General features: G+C 41.8%; 2 protein-coding genes across 2 annotated transcripts in view; both read left to right on the top strand.

Annotated features, from left to right (window-relative positions):
* Positions 1-4,586, top strand: part of LOC108161282 (protein argonaute-2-like) — a 69,694-nt gene extending 65,108 nt beyond the window's left edge. Inside the window, exon 6 of the mRNA XM_017295502.2 lies at positions 4,359-4,586. The gene's annotated coding sequence lies outside the window, so the exon portion shown is untranslated. The remainder of the gene's footprint in view (positions 1-4,358) is intronic.
* The window catches only part of LOC108161866 (homeotic protein spalt-major), a 90,704-nt gene that overhangs the window by 59,469 nt on the left and 12,193 nt on the right, over positions 1-19,042 (top strand). Inside the window, exon 2 of the mRNA XM_033393322.1 lies at positions 13,574-15,498. The gene's annotated coding sequence lies outside the window, so the exon portion shown is untranslated. The remainder of the gene's footprint in view (positions 1-13,573; positions 15,499-19,042) is intronic.

Here is a 19,042-nt window from a genome sequence, read left to right as displayed (position 1 = left end):
CCGTGTCCCGGATCGGGTTTATTGTTATTGTTATTATTCGAAAGTGTTCCCTGCAACTGTCAAACGGAAGTATTTCGGTCTTTTGTTGCTGCACTTCTATGGTGCGGGTCCTGGGACCCATTGAACCCTGGCACGCGCCACCGAGGAGGAGGAGGAGGAGGACGACGCCTCTGCCTCTGCCTCGGCCTCGGCCTCTGCCTCGAGGCTAATGACGAGGCCCGACCGACACGACGGAAGCCCGCTCAAGTGCCCCTTAAAATTGTCCCATTCAGCATCCCCCAATTGTCGAAGGAGTCAACTATGTATCTGTCCATCTGTGGGTGGATCTGTATCTCTGTATCTGTGTGAATCATAAAGACGGGGCTAAATGATGCAAGGAATGCCCCTTCGGTTGTTGTTGGCACATGACAGCCAGCCGAAAAACCAATAAATGTTCGCAAATTTATTGCTTTTCATTCAAAAATTACTTTTGTTTGTTTCGGTTTTTCATCGAAATCCATCCATCCAACCCCTCAAGGATATTTGTGCCGGACAGGACATCAGTTTTTATATCGAAAATGGCCATAAACAACGGAGAACCAGTGAAATGTGGCTACAAAATTGCAATCTTTGAGATACAGGGCGGCCAGAGGCGGGGTCAGAGGACAGTTTTTGGGGAGCTTAAGGGGAATATGTATCTTAAAAGTACTTAAGATACAAATATGGCAGGGAGATGGTGGAAGATGGCATCGAAAGACACAGTACTACAAGATTCTTTATTGAAGACTTGTTCTAGGAATGATCCCATCCTATCCTATCCATTGATGACCTCCTATAAGACCTCCAAAGTGGTCTTTATTCCCCATAGATCCGATAGCTGGCTACTCCTTCAAACTGCCACCGTTCCAAGGGAGAAAAGTCGTAGGACTTCTTCCTGCGGGCGCTTCCCGTCTCCTCTTCCATCCCCCCCGTGGCAGGGCTACCCCCACCTCCGCCCTTCTTTCCGTTCCAGCAACAAAAACCAACACCAGGCCAACTGTCAACGCATTGTCAATTCTATTTTTATGTTTTATGTTTTTTTTTTGTTTTTCGTTTTCCCTTTGTTTTCATTTTCATTTATGTTTTCTTGTGTTTTGCTCTCGTTCTCATTCTCGTTTTGGCGTGGCTTCCGCTGCGCTTCATTTGGTTTCGTCTCCTCAAGCGGTTGTCGCCTGTCGAAAGGCCCTGCAGCCCGCTCTACACTGAGAAAAATAAGTAGCCAGTGAGCCATTGAAGATACATATAGGGGGTATAGGGGTTATCTCCTTAAACCAGATATTATTGTGGATTTTTAAGGATAATATTTAAATTAAATAATTTTAAAATTCCCTTTTTCTTGGGGCTTTGAAATTTCCTTATAGCCAAGATATTATTACAAAATAAATTGTTTATTATAGCGTTATAAAATATATAAATATATTATATTATTTTTATATTTTATATATTTAAATATTATATAAAATTTTAAATATTTTCATGTTATTATAAAAAATATTAATTTGATTATATATAATTTTAAATATTTTTATATTATTATAAAAAATATAAAAATATATAATAAAATATAAAATAGAATAAAAATATATGAAACGTTGATCCCATTTCCAAATTGAATCTCACACATTCCTTTCTCTCAGTGCACCCATTCCGCCTACCTTCCAGTCTTTTCTGTTTTTTAATATTCGAGTGTAATATTTCAGTTTTTTTCTCGGTTCTCTTTTTGGGCCCTGCCCCTGCCCCGTGCCCCGTGCCCCTGCCCCTGCCACCGTCGAGTGTTGACAATTTGTTGGTTGTTTTGGAGAACCGCTAAATAGCTACAAATTTATGAGCGTAAATAGCCGGCGTAAATCAATTTTTAATGCATTTCCATTTCCCTTTTGTGGCGGCCCAAAATGTCAGCATTAAATTGATGCGCGGCCCCCAGTTATGTAAACGAGCAAATGTTTATCGAGTGGCATCTGTATTGTTCCCTATATCAACAGGGACACTCGTATGTATCCTTAGACAGTTTTATGTCTAATTTTGGTTGGGTACAGTACGCAAAAGATGCGTCTATTTTTTTGGATTTTCTTCTACAATTTCTGGCATTTTATACAGTCAGGATTGGGCTTGAGCGAGGATTGCCCGGCTGAGGGTTTGCCTTGATCTCAGGGACTAGGAAATATGAAATATATAACTATATATGCCAGCCCATAGGAGGAACCTATGTATCACTATTTGGACATTGATATGCAATGACTGCATCTTTCAGGTGGCGATGCAATTACTGCACCATCCAGTGGCCCGTGTGACACCAGCAGAAGGCCAAACCCAGCCCTTCTACCGCCCAACCGACCGAGGTGGGCTGCCGCATGACGCGCGGCGCGCAAGTAAGCCCATAGGAAGAACATATCACCATTGAAGCTCCGATTTGTATACTTTCTGATGCCTTTCTTTGAGGTCTACCAGCCGGAAGGAAAAAAAAGGCATGTCCGACATACATATAATGTATGTTCAAAATAGTAAGAAACTCAGTTTAGATCTTGTTAAAAGCAGCTGCCATCGACGAACTCCTCAATCTTCTACTGCAGAAGGTCGATGGACACCTTCTCATCCTCAATGAAGCACATGATCTGCAGCTTTTGGATGCCATACGGCTATGGGGAACCAATTTGGATGCGTCCCACAGCAGTTCCTACATTTAGATGGTGCGAACATTGTTCTCCATCTCCTTCAAGTCGGTCTCATCATCCCATGGCTTGCCATCGAGCAGCACCGACAAACTTCTGGATAAAAAGAACCTAATGAGAGATGGAACAGCAAGGCCTAGGGAATCCAAAGATAATATGGTACATTAGCTCAAAAGCTGGCCTAAGAAAATCTCGAGTGGTATATCCCTAACCGGGAAATTGCCAAGGACCTTAAGGCGAAGAGTCATATTTGCAAGCTCAGAAGGTACCCGTCTTGCGAGACCTAGATACCGGCCAGAATACACCCAGTCGACCTGCCCACCAGGATGATCCAAGCGGACCTCTACCTAAGAAAATCGTGCACCAAAGAAGTGTGGCTCTTAGCCTTTGGTAGGACTGAATCCCACCCCTAATGGCAGACCAATTATGAAGAACTCCATCAATTGCCGTCACTCGGTGTATCTGTAAATTACTCATGTCCCTGCATTCATCATGGACGAGTACGAGTGCGAGTGCGAGTGTATCTGTAGTAGCTGTAAATTTGCATTTGCAGAGATATCCCTATGCCATATCGCACTTACGAATATCCCTTGGTGCATTTGTGTGTCGCATTTGTCGCATGTTCGGTTGCAGCTTTTCCATCAAATCCAATTTAATTCGCTTAAGTTCTTACTTTTTTTTTGTTTTTCCTCCTTTGCCCTACGTGTGTGTGTGTGGCATGCCCCCCCTCCACCCTGCCTGCTGCTCTTTCAATTTAATGTTATCGATTTTTAATTTTCCTATTTGAACTTTTTTTGTTTTGTTTCTTTTTTGCTTTTTCTGCAGACTTTGAGTATTTTTCGTGTTCTATGTGGGTATTAATGTGAATTATAGGGTGTTCCCCCAGCCCCACCAGACCCTCCACCTGCATTACCTTTACATATTGTATGTGGTAGCTCCACCACCCCCAAACCCCAAGCCCAAGCCCTAGCCCCCAATGCAATAAGAATAGTTAAGGCTTGTAATTTAATCGCATTTGTATCGATGCTTTTTGTTTTTCCATTTCCATTTCCTTTGTCTCGTTTCAATTTAGTAACTATTTTGTTGTTGTTGTTGCTTTTGTTGTTTCCTTTTCAGTCGCAATTCGAATTAAATTCAAGGCGTGGAAAAATAGTCACACAAATGTGGGGATCATTTACACACACACACACGATACCATATATACATACACCATATATACATATGTATATATGATATATACATAAGCAAGCATTTATATGGGAGGGGAGGGGGGCTCCACCCATGGGGAAGCCATACAGATGATTCCGTTGTGGCCCCGAACTGAGTTGAATTTTCATTCGTTATCGATATTGTTTGCTCTCCCTCCGCCCCTCTGCCCCTCCGCCCTCTCTACCATGTCTGGTAATTAACGCTTTTGTGCTGGAAAATATCAAATAAAAGCCCAGTATTTCTAGAACTTTTTTGCCGAAGGCTAATTGGATTTGCGACGGCCAAGACGTCGAAACTAAACCAAAAGGGGGGAATATGTAGAACGGGCATAACTAGGTTTATCTGATAGATTGATAGATAGATGGATTTTACAGAAATATATTTAGATCTCTTATAAAAAAAGTAGACGCTTTCATGCCTTATTAATCCCTTACTTATTATTTCCTTTATTCCTTTTTCCAGCATAAATATCTACACTAGAATGCTCTCTCCCAAAGGAAATATCATTCCCGGAACCCAAACCCAAAAACTCTTGCTCATTCCCGAAGATTCATAGCCTCCCGATTACCCAAGAATTCATGGATCGCGGCCTCCTCGTTTGAGCAGTGCCCTCTATGAATGACGTCAAAAATATTTCACGCTTTAATTAAAAATCGAAATTGAACTGCCAATAAAATGTTTGTTAACCAACATGACCGCATCTGTTAAGGTCCGCGGAAGGGGAGCGCCTCTGCCTCCGGTGCCTCCGATGCCACCGATGCCCCTGTCGGCTGTGTGCAATGGAGAGTGTCCGGAGCTCGGGAGCAGCCAATGTCCGTGACGGACAGTATACCTCCCTCTGTTGCTCTTTATCAAAAATTTGATAAAAAGCCGAGAGCCAATAAATTAAATGTATAAATTCATTAAATGAAATTCATTTTTATTGTTTCAGGCCAGAGCCAGCTGACGTATCTGTGTGTAGGTGTATGCTTTGTGTGTGTGTGTTTGTGTGGATATTAAAAAACCATCAGCGTGTCAATATGTAATTTGTGTCGTCAATGCTCTCAAATAGAACATAAATTAAATATCAATAAAGAGAGGGGACCAAGGACCGGGGGCCGAACAGCTGGTGCGATGAAACAGTTTTTCCGCCGTACCGCCGTAAGAGATCTGTGATCTGAGAATTTGATTTGCTCTCTAGCCGGGAAACTTCTCAGCCTCAGTGTTGACAAATTGTCCCTCAAACAAAGGCAGCCCTCATCGATGGCTACTGTTGCCCCGAGCACGCACTCGTGGAAAGTTGGCTAAAAAGTGCCTCGGGGTTGGACGATCTACGAGCTACGATCTAAGATCTGGGGACTCAATCTCGGATCGTGTGCAATCAACCGCAATTTGTTGAACAAAAGCCAAGACGTGGAGCGGATGACGCATGACGGATGAAACGTTGTTTGTGCAACCTAATGAAATGTGTTTTGTGCGGAGGATCAGCAAGGATCGCAAGAAATTTGTCAACCGAGTTCATTAAGCCGGTCCTGGGTCTCCTCTCCTCGGGCCCCGACCATTAAATACCAATCTGTCGTCGGTCGTCTGCCTTGTCGCCGCTCTTTGATGCTTTCGGAAATTATTAAGGATTTATTATGATTATTATATTAAGAGCACAGCATGTGAGCCCAAAACCGCTCCGAACCGAACAGAACAATGAATGAATGGAGTCCCCAGATGGGACCTGTACCTGGGGCTATCATTATTAGGGATTTAGATTTGTCAGCAAAGACCAAAATATTATTTTACATATCAATTATTTCATTGTTCCCGCGCAGTTCTTCGTCTTCTTTGTCTCGTTTCCCAATGACAATTTTCGAAAAATTGCCGAAAATCCTAAGATTTTTCACTAATTGTTTTCTTGGTTTTTGATTTGAAATTTGATATTTTTCATGTATTTAATTTATGGTTGAAATGCGGGAAATTTGTTTTCCGGAAAAGCGCAAATCGTCGCATATCGATTACTGAGATCCAATAAATTGTAAACCGAAAAAAAATAATTGGTTTATAATAGACAATATGTCATTGCATATAAAGCGGTTTGTGGGTGGCTAAAGTGATGGATGGACTGTACTCTTAGACAGGGGGATTCGTCTTTGTTGCTTTGGGGAATATTCGGGGAATTCTTCTTGGTCTGTCAATGATTAAATGGAATGGAAATTGAGGCGGAGAACAGGCTGGAATTGTGGGAGGAATCTCCTCAGAAGTCGCTCCAGTCTGCTCAATTTTGTCATCTTTTTAATCCCAACAAGGCACTGGATATCCACCAAATCTTCATGTACTTCATCTTCATTTCACTCCCCTTCAAAATGGTTTCTCCCATTCTCCCGCTCTCTTAAAAATCGTATAATAAAATGGTATCCATTTGTAGCAAATACCAAATGCAGGTAACGTTCTCGACTCGTTTAATGAGAACATTAAAAAGATATCAGAAATGCGTCAAAACTCGTCCGCCTTTCACTCCCCGCCCAAGAAAAACACCCACGAACTGCCGCTGGGAATGGAAAACCTATGCTATGGCAGAACCTTCATTAGGCATGCAAAGCGTGTGTCCAAGTTTAATTTCAATCAAAATCCAAATTATTTGAAAATCAAATAAAAATCTGGAAAAATTGAGGCACTCACCTCGCGCATTCTAAACAGTGCGGGGGCTTTGGGGCAGAGATTGTGTGTGAAGCGGCACATAAACTATTTCACATCTCTTTGGCGGTGTCTCAGTCTCAGTCCCAGTCTTCGGCTTCCTTTTATGGTGGGCTGGGAAATATGGCGGAAAGTCTTTTCAGATATGTCAGCACTATCTTTTTGAGTTTTCGGTGCCTTCAGAGGATTTTGAGTAGTTGTAATTAGTCCAAGATCACACATATCTATGGAAAATTGTTGGTGTAATAATATTAAAGGCTTTTTTGAGTATGTTTTCACCTGGGATTTGCGAGTGACAGCCTTCTGCTGGTGGCACACGGGCCATTTGATGGTGCATCGCCCCTTGAAAGATGCAGGCATTGAATATCCATCTTCAGAATAATGTTAAAAACCAGAAGACATCTAATACACCTTGAAATATCTATAAAATGTGAGGATTCCATTAAAGTGCTTCAGTTTCCATTTTTTAATTAAATGATTAAATATTTTAAATTTAATTGAATTTAATTAAATGAATTTCTGGGTTTGATTTAATAAATAATTCGTAACGTGGACATTTTTTCTACCATTTTTATAATTAGTAGCTAATTTTGTTAAGAATTAATGGATCTAAAGAACTAGCATCCAAAAACAATATAATATCATACAAAATACCTTATTTTTTAAGGGGTAAACATAGTAGAAAACTTTAACTTGGGGTCGCTTTATCTTCAGGTCTATCCATTCCATTGACACGAAACAGAAAACCTGTGAAAGGTCGCTATATCTTTACGCTTATCCAGTCCATCGAAATGAATCCGAAAACCTGTGAAAGGTCGCTATATCTTCAGATATATCCACTCTCTAGACACGAATCAAAAAACCTGTGAAAGGTTGTACCATTCTCCATTCAATCCCTCAATTTTTGCGGATATCCGCGCTGAAAAAATAATAAATCGCTGTTAAAGAATTTTTTAAAAATATTTCGCGGGTATATGGCAAAATCCAAGTATGAGGAAGAGATGTATAAAGTGTAATCTTGAACCCCTCCAAAATAATCCTCCATTTTGCCACATCTTCTGTCTAGTACTCATCGAAATTCATCTCCAACTTTATGGCAATGCATACTAAATCCTCTTCGTTAGAGTTATCAATCTTCCCTTTATGGAAGTTTGAGCCAGAAGCGGGTTTAATGAGCCAGACACAGGCAATATTCATCCCCGAAATGATTCGAAACAAGTGAATGACAAGTGCGACGAGGATGAGTACTCCCACTCGCATTCATTCATTCATTTCAAGGCGTAAAAGCTTTTTTCTGCCAGGCATGCAAATTTTATTACGCCATTGTGCATACAGAGTCTCGTGGAGCGGGTTCTCCCCCCTCCCCCCCCCCCCCCACCCCCCTCCGCACATCATCGAGCCAGTCCATAATTATGTATTTATGCAAATGTCGATGGAAGCGAGACGCAGAGGGGAGGCTCGTCGCTCGTCGCATCATTTACCATTTACGAAATTGTTTAATTCAATTAAATAATTATGCATATGTTTTGCCGACACGCATGACACCCACCACCACCCACCACCCTGCACCCGGCACCCTCATGGGTGTCGCATTAAAAAACTGAGCCACCCTCGCACCAACAATAAACTTTTCCAGGGTTTTGGGTGGATGACGGGCGGGGGAGGGGGGTCTTAAGCTTGGCACAACGCACTCCACTCCTGTCTGGAGGGGCGCTGAAGCGTATGCGGGCGGCAGGATTCCATCAGCTCAAATGGAACTTTATGCGCGGATTTGCAGAGAAACTTTTATCGAGTCAATTGCACGGGCACAGGGCAAACCGAGAGGAGGGAGGAGGAACTCTGGGACAACTGTGGGAACAATTAGATCTCGAAGACCAGACTCGGCAAATGTTACCTCGCTTTATGACAGAAACATATCCCAAATAGAGACATTCATAATCTCCTTATAATCCGAAATGAGAAACCAGCTACTCGGAAGAATTGTCACAGCATCAGCATCGGGATTGGATCGGAAAAAAAGGGAAGTTGAAATGGAATCATAACAGGATCAGAATGATGACAATGGCTACGGGAGGATGTTTGTCCTTATGGCTGTATCCTAAACAAATAGCTCGCTCGAGAGCCCAACAAAACGAGGAGATCTCTTCGGTCTAGAGAGAGGGAGACTCCGAATTAACCCATTTACCACCCCTCGATCCACACAACTCTTTTTTATATATTTTTTTTAATTTGTTACAGTTGAGTGGTTGAGGGAGGGAGAGAGGGGTAGGAAGAGAGGTACTGCCATTGAACAAAAGCTAAACAATTTGTTAAAGGCCTTGTTCGACATCTGGAATCGCCACGAAACTAAAGCTTATATTTTTCGTGTGGAAGGGGTGCCACTTGTGGCCCAATTTCGGGGCATGGCCAGCACCCAGAGGCGTTGGGGGCGTGGGCGGGGGGCGGTGGGATTGCGGGCGTGCCATTGACCTGATTAACATAAAAATGCCCGCAGTTTTTGTTCCATTTGTTGCTCTCCCTCGCTCCGATATGTAGCGTATGGTTCAAGTACATAGATAGTATATACTATATACAGATGTATATAGAGTATATAAGATAGCTACTGCCATACGCAATGGAAATTTGAACGCTTTTTGTTGGAGCGAGGCAGCAGCTGCTGACAAAAAGTGAAACTGCGAGACGAGGGCGACAAAAAAGGCACAGACACAGAGGGGGGGTGGGGGTTTGGGGCTGCCGGCGGTGCAGACATCAGAATGGAGGCGTGGACGGACCAAGTTTTTCTGGGGTAGGAGTAGGAGTTTTTGGCAATTGGCAAGGACGGTGGGGAATACCCGCTTAGAGCCAGGCGGAAATTGTCACAGACAGAAAGAGATGGGAGCTGCACACACACACACATACACACATGTTCAGGGCCTAGATGTGTGTGTGTGTGTGTGTGTAGGACACAGTCACCCATTGAGACCAGACCACGAGACAGCAGCAGCAGCAACAACGCCCATGGCCAGAGCAAGGACATCCTTTGGGTAACAGGATACACACACACACACACACACACACACGGAGAGAGAGACAGAGGGGCAGCGACGTGGGGGTGGGGGCAGGTTGCAACACTTTCGTCACTCTTCGACGCACCACAGACCGTTTCGGGGGAGCCCCGTCCTGGCCTCATAATGAAACCGGCTAATATATCTTGTTGACGTCGCCGGAGAGCAAAAAAAAAAAAAAAGAGGAAGAGGAAGGAAGGAAGAAGCCAACGACAATGCCAGCCCGAAACCCGAACCAGCACCAGAACCAGAACAGACATGTCTATTTTGGACCTTATCGATTTTGTCGGGTCCCTGAACTTTTCGGGGACTGGTGGGCGGTGGGGGAGGAGTCTCCGAAGGAGCCCGCCCGTCTAAATGGGGCAGCATTTAAATGCAACAATTGTCATTAAATTTTCATCGGACGCCAGCCAAAAGGTTGCCGCTTAAAGGGGCAGAAACAACAGCACATTCGAGGGAAATTCTCTCGGATAAGCAATTACATATCTGCTGGACACCTAATAAAATACAGTATATGATTCATGTATGATTTATCCCAGAAATTCCTCTAGTTCTAGCCATCTGTGCCCCAATCCCCCCCGCCCCCCCCTTCAGTGCGGAGTCGCAGACGAACATGTGGCTGCCACGAGCCAAACGATCCCCAGCCTCTGTTTTATGTTGGTTTATTTTATGAATTCCATTTTCATTAGGAGAGAATGCATCGCCACATAAATTTGCCATTAATGCTGATGATTCAGTGGAGGGCTGGGGCGGAGTGGGCGTGTTAATTGCCAAAAGTTGAATTATGAATCAAAGAACGGCCCCCAGATGGGAAAAATCGATGGAAAACACTTTAAAATGGCAGTGAAAAAGGGTGGGGGCTTGGAGCCAGGCCCTGGCAGGCAAAGTGTATCCAACAGATACATTCCGTGGCGCTCTCTCTCTCTCAAACGGAATGTATATTTACCTACGCGACAAAGTTGCCCCAAGGGTGGCCACTCTCTCTCTCTTTGCACTACAATTTCTTAGTTTTCTTTTCGATACATGGAATAGATTTTATTCAACGCCCTTCCCCCCACCCACACGCCCCAAGGAAATTCTTTTGCCTCGTTTAAGTGTGTAAATGTTTTGCCGCTCGAGAAGCAAATTTCCTCGGCTCCTTAGCCGCCTTTCCTTTGCCTGGATTCCGTTTATTTGTGTGTTGTGTTTTGCTGTGTCGTCTGTGTGTTTTGCGAGGCTGTTGACATTGGTTTCCAGTTTACAAAGAAATCGATTAAACGCAATCGGGTAAATGGCCCAAAGAGCCAGAGCCAGAGCCAGAGCCAGCCCCCTGACAAGGTCAACTCTTAAATGTTTTTGCCAGTATCCGCTAGTATCTTGTGTCGTGTCTGTTTTTCGGGTAAATTAAATTGCTCTGATGGGTAAATGCCAGCAAATATATTTTATATATTTTCTAAACTACAAGAAAAACAAAGAAAATGCTTGAAAATATGTCTCAATCAAAAGAAAAACACACACATAAAAATAAAGAAATCACATGATATTTGATATATTTTGAAACCAGTCGAAGAAATACAAAACGGATAAAAGGAAAACCAACTGACCAGAAAACCGAATAAACCTTGGACCAAAAGCGTCACCGAGTATCGATTCCCCCCTCAGGTGTCATCGTTAACATAAATCACTCCGAACAAATCAAAAACCCATTCAGCCCACACTCTCCCATAGACCCGTAGAACCTTTGCGGAGACCCTCGCTGGAGTAGGTACCCTCTCAAGTACTTAATTTTAATGGCCAGCCAAAAGAGTTTTAATTTCAATTTCAATTTATTTTATTTCGTTGCCAGTCACACGTGATATATAATATATTAAAGACTGGCCAACGATCTTGATCGAATGAGCGACGTGCATTTCACATTTTATTGGAGGGGCCCCCGGGCGTGGGGCACTGGGGAATATATGCCTAATGAGCCAGGCAATTAGACACTTGGCCAGCACAGACGTGACTACAAAATGTATCTATCTATCCATCTATCTATCCATTAAATTATATGGCAAAGTACAAAATTCAAGCCTTAAATCGATTTACAGCCCCTTGGATGTGAAACGTTTTGGCGGATAATACAAAAACCCCTTAAGGAGTGGAATATTCCAGGCACTAGTTCTTCTAAAACATTACCTACAGATACTCCAGGTTAACCCTTGGAATACTCTCACTTATAAGAAATAATATTTCCCAAAGACAGCAACGTAACCATCTTCCACTCTTCAGATCCCACCGACTGCTAACCTTAACCTTCTCACGTTTTCTTATCAATAAAAAGAAAAATGGTTGGAAAATTATAAAAGATGTTCGAAAGACCTTTGGTATCTTGTGGAGGTTGAGGGGTCAAACGTATGTATATTTGTCGCATTTACCGCTCAAAATGTTTTGTAATAATTTATTCAAAAAATTTAATTATGTTCTGGTCGGAGATTTTCTTTGATTTGTTTTTCTCGTTCGCTCTTTTTCGTTTTCCTGAACGATTTTTATGATTGTGGAGACAAATCGGCGTCATCAAAAATTGTTGGAAAGAAAACCAGTTTTTAGGGTCTCTCTCTCTCGCTCTTCCCCGCCCCCCAAAAATGATTTGCATAGAAATGCCACTTGCCGTCTCGCTCTGAACAATTTTTCGTGTTGAGGAACCGCCATGATAGTCTGGGAGAAAAAGATCTTTGGGATCTTCTTCGATGATAAATGATATAGAGATAGAGAACATTTCCTTCATAGACTTTGTGGCTCTCTGACTTCATTTTTGGGGCTTTCTCTCATATAAAATTCTCCAGGAAAATGCAGTCCAACAAAAAGAGTTGAGTCTGCGAGAGGAGCTACAGCGAGAGGGTTAGTTATTATTTTTTATATATTTCCAAGTAGGGATGTTCCTGGAGGGTTAAAAACAGCCCACAATATCGTTTGCCCGTCTCATTTTTGAATTCATTTTTTATATCAACCATTTTGAATGTTGCCAGTGAAATGTGTTTTGTCAGTAATTCATAAGCAGATGTTCCTCCTCTGCATCGAGAGGGTTGGCCTGGCCTGGCATGCAGATACGCAGATACATACATGTACTTGCACATGCATAGATACAACCCGTACGTGATGCATTCAAACGAAATGAATCCAACTGAAATCAAATCAAATCAAATGAAATGCAATTGGCGGCAGTCGTGACAATCGCATGCATTATTCATGGCTAGAGCGAGGGATTTTCTTCTCTTTTTGGGAATATGGTATTAGATCGGGCTAATCGGAGGAGGGATCACACAAAGAAGGGGGCAACACTGGCATCAGAGGAATATACATAAATGCCAATGTAAATGTATATTTGAATATTGATTTAGATTCTTTTTCTATCTACATATCTAAAAAAAGGCCAAAAGACTTCATTTTTAGTCATAAAATATTTGTCGGTTTCAATTTCTAATTAAATTTAAAGAAATTGGAATAACTATACTGATTTTTCTTATTTTTATAATTTCTATTAAAATTAAACCGAAAAGAAATTACACATTTCAGAATTCAAGGCAATATTTTTTACTTTTATTCTTTGTAAATGATATTTTTAGTACTTTTTGTATTTAAGGAAATACTTGAGTACTGCAAAAATTCTTTGAATTCGTTAAACCCATAAACAATTACATTCACACTTTAAATTTCCACTGGAACACCTTTTTTTATTACGATTTAAGTCTTTAAGCTACATATTTAAAGAAATATTTAAAACACATTTCAAAGATGTCTTTTAAATGATTATAATACAATTTTCATGTATAAACACAAAAGAATAATAATATTTTTTACAAAGAATATCCATTAATACCCCTATTAACCTCTATTTTAAATAAATAATACATTTACTATCCCTATCGTCCTCCATTTTACCAGAAAAATCCTACTCTTTTATCCACAAAATGTTTGATATTCTTTTCTGTTCATTTCCCGTCGGCATTTCAGCTGCTCAAGGAATCCCTGCCCACGAAAAAAAAGGACAATCAGCGTCTAAGAAGCAGAGAGACGAAAAACAAGAAGGAGCATCAAAAGCTAACATAAAGGAAATATGGATAAATAAAAGAAGCCCTCTCTTCACTCTCACAGAGCGGCATACATAGAAAGAGCGCAGACACACACCAACACGCCAGCACACATAAAGAGTTAGAGAGGGACGGGGCGCACATAAAGGAAATATGATTGAGCTTGAGCCAACGAAAAAAAAGGGAAGAGCCCATCGCCGCCGCCGAAGTCGACGCCGACGCCGACATCCTATGCTCCGCCTAAAGTTGTCATAATTTCCGATGCGTTTTATTTATACGTCGCTCGCTGCTCGCTGCGCAGCAGAGATAAAAAAAGCGACCCGAAGACGATTTTCCGTTTTATTTTTTCTTGTTTTGTGCCTCCCCTGCCCATCCTCTGCCGACTGCAGACAGCGAGAGGCCGAGTTGGTGTTGGGCCCTTAAAAGAGAGCACACACACACACGCAGCCACTCGCATAGAGCGACAGAGAGAGAGAGTGATTTATGGCTCTCCCAAAACACTCCCCATAAATGGCTGCCTGGCGTGAGTGAGAAGAGCACCGCTATAGACCCTCTACCATGTAACAGCTCTGTTAGCTGTTATCAGCGTTAACATAAAAGTCTTATACGGCATTTCCCCAACTGTTAAGGGGTTCTGCACGCTCTCTTGCCACCAGCAGATACACGCCGTGGCTCTCTCTCTCTCTCTCGCGCGCGCTGTGCCTCTCTCTGTGTGACGGCATTCGTGGCGCGAAGCTTTCGCACTGTGAATGCGGCGCCGCCACCGAATCGGAATCGCATGAATGCCCCATCGCCGTCGCCCGGCTCCTGCGTGCGAACGCAGCCATCGTGGGGACCACTTCGCTCCAGCTCGCACTCGCAGGACACTGCGCGCCGTCGTCCGTGGTCCGTCGTCGTCATCGCCATCGCCATCGCCATCGCCATCGTCGTCGTCGTCGTAATCGCAAGTGCGCGCCTCTGCTGCTGCTGCTTGCTGCTTGCCGCTGCTGCGGCCGTGGTGCCACCGTTAAGGACATTCTGACGTCGACGTCGCCTGGCTCTGGTTCTGCCTCTCCGTTGCCGTTGTTACCGTTACCTTTCGGCCGCCAGAGCGGCTCTCCAGTGGCGCCCGCCCGCGTTCAGTCGACGTTTAGCCAGCCCCAAAAGCCAGTTGGCAGTACCAGCGACCAGTTGGCAGCTCCTTGGCCACAAATTCTATTCAGACCAAAAAAACAGTTAACCGTTAACGGTTAACACGGTGTGCCTGCCGCCCCGTGTGTGTGTTTTTATCACCGCCGTCGTCTCGTCAGTCGCCGCTGTCGCAGTCGCTACGACGCTGCTTACGCATATTTCAGCCTCCTTCCTGTGTGTGCGTACGGTACGTCGTGTACGTGTACGTGTACGTGTCCGTGTGCGTGTGCGTGTGTGGGGGCGGGGGGCATGTGTGTGTGCGGGCAGGGGCGTGGGCAGAGCGGGAACGGGGCCGCACTCCTAAACGGAGACGGAGTCGCTTTTTGCGGTCGCGCGTGTTTAATTAATCATAAAATTCACATCAAAATGCAAAAGCAACAACGAAAGTAACTCAAAGGAAACCAGAAGAGCAGAGCAGAGCGAAGAAGTAGAAAAAAAAACAAAGCAAGAGAGAGATACAGAGAGAGAGGGCTAACAAAATGTGCAATAAACTTGATTTTCGTATTAAAACAACAATTTTTTGAATACTTATAAATCCTGTGTGAAACAATCGCATCATCTTTGCGATTGCCGTCGGCAAGATACATACGACAAAAGGAGATACTTTCCAGAGATGAACCCCCAAAGCGGATAGCCTGGAATCCTTCAAGGAAGAAGGAGTCAAATCCCCCAGCAAAGGTGAGTGGAAATAAAGAGAGGGGCTTAAAAATATACAATTTATAGTGATTTAAGAGAATTTCCATAGAAATACAGATCAGAATTGTATAATCCAAGAAACTAATTAAAGCCTTTAATCAAAAATCGTTATAGTTAATAGGTCTAAACATTCGAGTCGAATGAAATGGTTTTTGTAAGTAATTCCTTTGAGAAGTTTTGAATATAATTCTAAATTTATCATGAATATATTGGCAATACTTTAATTTAAAATAAAATACTTTAATACAGCAATTTAAACTTACTTTAAGTATGTTTACTACCAAAAACTATCTAAAGTTTCATGTTCTTCAAACTGAAATATAGAAATAATAGAGCTTATGACAATGTTCCTTGAGAATGTATTCCATGTTGAGGTAAACCATTTGCCAGCTTCTTACATAGGTTCTAAAATATAAACGGATACAATTCAGAGACTGTACTACGAAAATTACTTGGATTTTCGAAGTATTAAAGCAGCTTTAAAGGGACAAAAGGGGAAAACCTTCAAAAATACATGTACAATTAAGAATACTCGTATCTATGCTTTATTATATGGAACATTAGAATGTGGCTTTGGTGACTCTTCAAGCTAAAAGATGCCTGGATAGCTTTCATTCTTTGTTCTTAAATGTTCAATGAAATGTGAATACCTATTTGATAGCCCCATTTTATATTGTTAAATATACTCGAAACCAAAGCAATTCATGTTTGGTGACTAAATAATAGGTGTTGCAGCATAAATTGGGGAATAAAATAAGTATCATTGGAAGATTTAGGAATATAAAATGAATAGTTTGCTCTTAGGAGTAACTTGAGTTCATTGAAGGGAATATTCTTTTGCCTAAAGAAATAATTAAAGTTTTCTTTCAGTTTAAGTCCTGCAAAAGATTTCATATAGTATCATATCACTTATGATACCCCTAGTATATTCCCATGTGTACTCTCATTCTCATTTAAATGCTTTCAAGCATCTCTGGACATGTTACTAATGAAGTGTCCCTTGAATACCCATTTCCGATTAAATTTAATTATATTCCTTAAAAATTCATCATTTAAATCGTTTATTTTCTGTTCGTTCTACCGAATGACTTCATTGACCGACTGCTTCACCTATGTGACTCTCAAAATCTCTGGCAAAAATGTAATTTCTCTACGAGGATCTCCTTGACACACTCCAACCAATCATTTGGCATTCATAAGGATGCTTCCCCATCCTGCATAGCCCACAAAACTGGGGAGCACATATTAAACAAGATCTAAATTGGGCCTGGGGCTACTTTTTCAGGTTGCCCCCACACACACACCTCTGCCTCACACCGTGGCACTGGGCAGGGGAGAGATTATTTAACTTTGACACTTTATGCGAGGACATGCAACACACAACTGCAACAGAGGCAGACAGAAACAACAACAACAACAGCAGGAGGAACAACCGAAAAGTTGCATGTTGAGCTTGTGTCAAAGTTAACATAAATACAACTACTTTGTGCCCCAAAGGTGGCATGTAGAGTGGGGCGGGGGCAGGGACAGGGACAGGAGCAGGGGTCAAGGCAGGGAGAGGGTGTCTGACATGGGCCTGTGGGTCGAGAGAATGTGCCGGAGGATATGACATATACAAGTGTCTATCTGTGTATCCGTGTATCTGTGCATCTGTGAGTGTGTATCCGTATCCGTGTGTCTGCATGTTATGCAATGACAAGCAAGAAGAAGATGATGCACAACACAGTCCACACCAACAAGAACAAGAACCAGGCAGGCATGTCAAGAATAAAATTAAAAGAAAGGCCAGGGGGAGGGCAAGGGTAGTGCGTCCAGAGGGGGAGGGCTGGGGAGTCGAGTGTCGAGTGATTGGCCATCGAAAGGTTAAACGAAAAGATGACAGGTGTCAAGTCTCTGTGTCACAGATACAAAGTATCTGGCAGATGCATTCTGGAACTAGAAGAAATTGTTGCCATAGAGTGGGCTGTGGAAAAAACATTTTAATCAAGCCACAATTGATGCCCGGCCCTAAATAAGATGCAAAGAAATGTATCTGCAGCCCGTAGCCAAAGATAGATGTGTGTGCTGCACCGAAAGAAAATGCTCAAGAGCACTAGATCTCTTAAGATGCGACAAAGAGAGAATAGCCGTGCCATTAATTCATAATCCTGTTGTATCTGACAGATACAAGTTACGTTTTCTGTCAGTGTACGGTTCTCCCTCTAAAATACATTTATTGTTTTATTGTTCTAATTAATTTATGAGTCGCGCGATGCAAGCGACGAAATGTATCTTTGAGTGGCCGTTTCTTTGTATCTTTTCCTGTTCGTTGGCTTGGCAATAAATTCATTTGTAAAAATGCGAAGCGCTTTTCATTTTGTGGCCAGTCTATTTCTCATTTTTCGCGCCTGCCCCAATACCACCCCCCTCCCCTGCCCCTCTTTGTTGTACGTATTATATTTTATATAAAATTTGTTTTCATTTTAATAACGAATACAGAAAAAGGGAAAGCAAAGACAGAGGAAAGGAAGGCAGAACACGGGCCAAGCGGACGAGTGAAATATTTATTTCATGTTATGACAGAAATGTGCGGCATAGACAATAGATAGATAGAAATGTATCTATTCTGTTCATGGCATGCGGCATATTTTGTGAATATTTTGCCGCAAATTCTTCTATAATGTGGGCCACATGCGAATCTATCTATGCATCAATCTATATACACATCTATCTATCTATCGTCTCCCCTTTACCCTTTCGGGTTTTCTGCATTGCATTTCTGCATTTCATTTCGATCCGTTCGCTAATTCAATAAACCGCATAAATTGAATTTTTATTGCTACAAAAATTTATTAGTTAGACGCCAAACCAATCGAAACCGTTCTAACCTGGCCAGAACCAGCCAGCTGCCTTTTTATTGGCATTATTTCTGCGAGGGCAATAAACCAAATTCAATTCATATTCATCAAAACAAATTTTGGGCTTTGTCGCGAACGAGGAAATGAATAGAACAACAACTTGATGGAATTTAAAATTTAATTTATTTATTAGTTATGCAAATATGCTAAAACAGAATTAGCTGGCTAGGTTGTATATCAATTTAAGGCATTACTTAATTTTTAAAATCTACTTTATTGGAGGGAAAGGCGTCATTGTTATTCAGTAATATACAAAAAATAATCTTCAATATTCATAGAATTAAATGTAATCACAGAAAAAATTATATTTCCGGATTAAGCATTTTTATGATGAATTTTTCCGTAATATTTAAAAATAATATTATATTATAATTTATTTATATAATATTATAAAAAGAATACTAAACTGAAAACTTTTTGATTTAAGGATTCTTTTGAAAACAAGGATGTTTGGTTTCCAACTTTTTATGTGTTTCGTTAGTTTTTTATATTGTTTGCTTAGATTTATGAGCTTTTTTCTTGAAAAACAAACCAAAACTTCCATATTTCTGTCCACATTTCACTGTCCGCTACTGTATTCCATGATATATTCCTTCTGCCTGGGGCGACTGTAGCCTTTGGCAGGGAAA

The sequence above is a fragment of the Drosophila miranda genome, chromosome 4 (assembly GCF_003369915.1).
Source record: "Drosophila miranda strain MSH22 chromosome 4, D.miranda_PacBio2.1, whole genome shotgun sequence".
Taxonomy (NCBI): Eukaryota; Metazoa; Arthropoda; class Insecta; order Diptera; family Drosophilidae; genus Drosophila; species Drosophila miranda.
Note: the sequence above shows the minus strand (reverse complement) of the source record. Positions and strands in the feature narration are given on the sequence as shown.